The following is a 4,164-nucleotide window of genomic DNA, read 5'->3' on the forward strand; positions in this document are numbered from 1 at the left end:
CCGCACGGCGCGACCGAGTCGATGCAACGAAAAAGAGCGAGCATGAACGTGCTTCTTGCCGCACGGCTCCCACTCGTCTTTCGGGAAGGTTGTGCCGTAGCGAGCTCGAACGCCGTCATCTCGGAGTGCAAAATAAGCGTGTTGGGGCGCCTGAAGGTGGCCTCCGCCGCACACAGACTGCGTCCGGCCCGCCGAAGGCGAGGACGGACGCGCAGTCGAACGATTACCTGGTTGATCCTGCCAGTAATCATATGCTTGTCTCAAAGATTAAGCCATGCATGTCTAAGTACATGCCGAAATAAGGCGAAACCGCGAATGGCTCATTAAATCAGTTATGGTTCCTTAGATCGTTTCTTCCTACTTGGATAACTGTGGCAATTCTAGAGCTAATACATGCAGTGAGCCTGGAGCCCTTTGGGTAACGGGTGCTTTTATTAGACCAAGATCGATCGGGTTTCGGCCCGTATTGTGTGGTGACTCTGGATAACTTTGTGCTGATCGCATGGCCACGAGCCGGCGACGTTTCTTTCAAGTGTCTGCCTTATCAACTTTCGATGGTAGGTTACTTGCTTACCATGGTTGTTACGGGTAACGGAGAATCAGGGTTCGATTCCGGAGAGGGAGCCTGAGAAACGGCTACCACATCCAAGGAAGGCAGCAGGCGCGCAAATTACCCACTCCCGGCACGGGGAGGTAGTGACGAAAAATAACAATACGGGACTCTTTTGAGGCCCCGTAATTGAAATGAGTACACTCTAAATCCTTTAACGAGGATCAATTGGAGGGCAAGTCTGGTGCCAGCAGCCGCGGTAATTCCAGCTCCAATAGCGTATACTAAAGCTGCTGCGGTTAAAAAGCTCGTAGTTGGATCTCAGTTCCAGACGAGTAGTGCATCTACCCGATGCGACGGCTCGGACTGAACATCATGCCGGTTCTTTCTTGGTGCACTTCATTGTGTGCCTCGAGATGGCCGGTGCTTTTACTTTGAAAAAATTAGAGTGCTCAACGCAGGCGAGTCGCCTGAATAAACTTGCATGGAATAATAGAACAAGACCTCGTTTCTGTTCTGTTGGTTTTTGGAATACGAGGTAATGATTAAGAGGGACGGACGGGGGCATTCGTATTGCGGCGCTAGAGGTGAAATTCTTGGACCGTCGCAAGACGAACTACTGCGAAAGCATTTGCCAAGAATGTTTTCATTGATCAAGAACGAAAGTCAGAGGTTCGAAGGCGATCAGATACCGCCCTAGTTCTGACCATAAACGATGCCAACCAGCGATCCGCCTGAGTTACTCAAATGACTCGGCGGGCAGCTTCCGGGAAACCAAAGTATTTGGGTTCCGGGGGAAGTATGGTTGCAAAGCTGAAACTTAAAGGAATTGACGGAAGGGCACCACCAGGAGTGGAGCCTGCGGCTTAATTTGACTCAACACGGGAAAACTTACCCGGCCCGGACACTGGGAGGATTGACAGATTGAGAGCTCTTTCTTGATTCGGTGGATGGTGGTGCATGGCCGTTCTTAGTTGGTGGAGCGATTTGTCTGGTTAATTCCGATAACGAACGAGACTCTAGCCTATTAAATAGGTGCGGGGTTCCCAGCACCTTACAACCTTCTTAGAGGGACAAGCGGCTCCTAGCCGCACGAAACAGAGCAATAACAGGTCTGTGATGCCCTTAGATGTCCGGGGCCGCACGCGCGCTACACTGAAGGAAGCAGCGTGTCTTTATCCCTGTCTGAAAAGACTGGGTAACCCGTGGAACTTCTTTCGTGATTGGGATAGGGGCTTGCAATTGTTCCCCTTGAACGAGGAATTCCCAGTAAGCGCGAGTCATAAGCTCGCGTTGATTACGTCCCTGCCCTTTGTACACACCGCCCGTCGCTACTACCGATTGAATGATTTAGTGAGGTCTTCGGACCGATGTCCGGCGCGGCCTTTCGGTTGCGCCGGTCTGTTGGAAAGATGACCAAACTTGATCATTTAGAGGAAGTAAAAGTCGTAACAAGGTTTCCGTAGGTGAACCTGCGGAAGGATCATTAACGGATTGTGAAGGGTGAGCGCCTCAGCTGCGTCTGCGCCCGACACTTTCTGCCGCTGACCCCGTTTGGACGCGGGGTCGGCTTTTCCCCACGGGGCTGCCTGAATGTGGAGCGGCACCCCGTGACAAATTGTTGCGCCCAGCGGACGCCAACACCGCGACCTTGGACGGTCGGCCAGGTGGCGGACGCGGGTACAAACGGCGCAACGCACTCATAGGTCGGCTTTCGACCCGCCACTGCACCGTGGCTCGAAGCGCTCGAAATGCGCGACCCGACCGCTGCGGGACCGCCTAGTACTGTAAACAGGAGCGGCGGAGCGCGAACGGCGAGTCGTGGTTACGTCGGTAGAAGGCGAGGCTGCGCGTTCCCGAAACGCCAGCCGAGTGCCCTCCCGACCGTTCGAGCGTGCAAGAACGAGACCCGACAATCGCGCGGCGACTGCCAAGTACGAGAGGAACGGCACAAGCGTCGGCGGTCGGTCAAGGAACTGGCGATGTGACGGGTCCGCTGTGCACCAGTGCATACCGTCCCGCCGTCCGCGGCAAGCGCCTCCGCGTCCTCGGGTGACGGAGGCTGCCGGTCGGTTCTTGCAGGCGAGGGATCTCGCTGGCACCGGTTCGCGTTGACGCGCGGCCGGTCATGGCACGGCGATGCGACGGCCGAGGTGCGCAGTACTCGATGGAGGAACCGCACGCTCCGATGACCGTCCCGCCCTCCGCGGCGTATGCGTACCGACCGTAATGGTTGCAGCAGCGCCGGCCGGCTTTTGAATTCGCCACACGAAACACGGTGCGAGATCGCGGTTAGGGGAGCGTCGACGTTGCCAGGCGTTTTGCTTGCTGCCGAGGGAAAGGCGGCACGGCCACGTCGCGCTCGTCGCGATTAGCGGGTCTGCGCGCTTTGGGAAGGTGCCGCAACGACTTGCCGAAAGAGGAAGCACGGAAGAACGAGGGACTTGGACGTCCCGACAATTGAACGCACTTGCGGCCAGGCCCTTGCTGGCTTCGTTCTTCCGCCTCGAGTAGGCTCGTACGCGGCTCCGGCGCCGAAAGTGGTCCTTGGCACCGACTTCGGTGGACGTGGGAAGTGCCGCGCAAGTACGGCGCGCCTGGCTCCACCTGTTGGCTAAAGTAGGCAGCCGGATCGGCATTTTGGTGTGCGGTGGCAAACCGTGGATGCGAAAAAAGCTTGTGCGATTTCGTGGAACAAAAAGCGGGGGTCCCCCTTTTTATGCGGAGGAGACCGACCCGCCTGCCGTGGTGAACCGCGACGCCACGGTAAAAACGGGAGAGGCTTGTCGATGGGACCGTGCATCCCGCGCTCCACGGAGGCCGGGAGGCGGCCGCCCGAGGAAATGTGTAGCCGTCGAGGCCCGCATCTGCGTGCACTCTTATCCAAATGGGTGTACCGCAGGCATTTTCTGGTTAGGCGGGCCAATGAGAGCGAGCACACAACGATACCTACGGGTCCGGCTTGGAGAACCGGCTTCGACGCCTCCCGAGTATTTATAGAGGGGTGGACCACGAAAGCACTCGCAAGTAGCGAAAGCGAAACGCCGTCCGAAACACACCGTTTGCTCGATTTGCGGCAGCCGAAAAAGGCGCGGCAGAGTTTTGGAGTCCAAGCGTGCGCTGAAAAGCGCCCTTCTTGGCCACTGTTTGGCCGAGTGCCAGAAACGTTTGGTTTTGACTGTACGGAATTGAACAAACACTTTTTCACGACTCTAAGCGGTGGATCACTCGGTTCTCGGGTCGATGAAGAACGCAGCCAGCTGCGAGACTTGGTGTGAATTGCAGGACACACTGAGCACTGATTCTTTGAACGCACATTGCGGCCTTGGGTCTTCCCTTGGCTTCGTCTGTCTGAGGGTCGGATCACATATCAAGAGAGCCTTCGGCGCACAAGGGAACGTGAGCCGTCGACTCGTTTTGACCGCGTCGGCAACACGGACAGCACGCTGAACACCTCACAGCGAGCGCCAACAGCGGCCACTCAAGGGCGAGACGGTGGCGACCGTCGTGCCAGAGCCCAACCGAAACGGGGGCGACCGACTGCATTGAGGATGTGGCACCTCGTTGAGACCGCCGCAGGACTTCGAGTCGGAAGGAAGCCTGCAGGGAAAGTG

At 57.0% G+C, this 4,164-nt stretch overlaps 2 non-coding genes across 2 annotated transcripts; both read left to right on the forward strand.

The window, feature by feature from the left end:
- The first annotated feature begins 224 nt into the window (after positions 1–224).
- LOC142796155 (small subunit ribosomal RNA) lies at positions 225–2,039 on the forward strand. The gene has a single exon (XR_012893585.1). It is a non-coding gene; the product is annotated as a small subunit ribosomal RNA (ribosomal RNA).
- A 1,719-nt stretch (positions 2,040–3,758) lies between these two features.
- On the forward strand, positions 3,759–3,911 carry LOC142796154 (5.8S ribosomal RNA). The gene has a single exon (XR_012893584.1). It is a non-coding gene; the product is annotated as a 5.8S ribosomal RNA (ribosomal RNA).
- Positions 3,912–4,164: the final 253 nt, after the last annotated feature.

Source organism: Rhipicephalus microplus, unplaced genomic scaffold (genome assembly GCF_043290135.1).
Source record: "Rhipicephalus microplus isolate Deutch F79 unplaced genomic scaffold, USDA_Rmic scaffold_1227, whole genome shotgun sequence".
Lineage (NCBI taxonomy): Eukaryota > Metazoa > Arthropoda > Arachnida > Ixodida > Ixodidae > Rhipicephalus > Rhipicephalus microplus.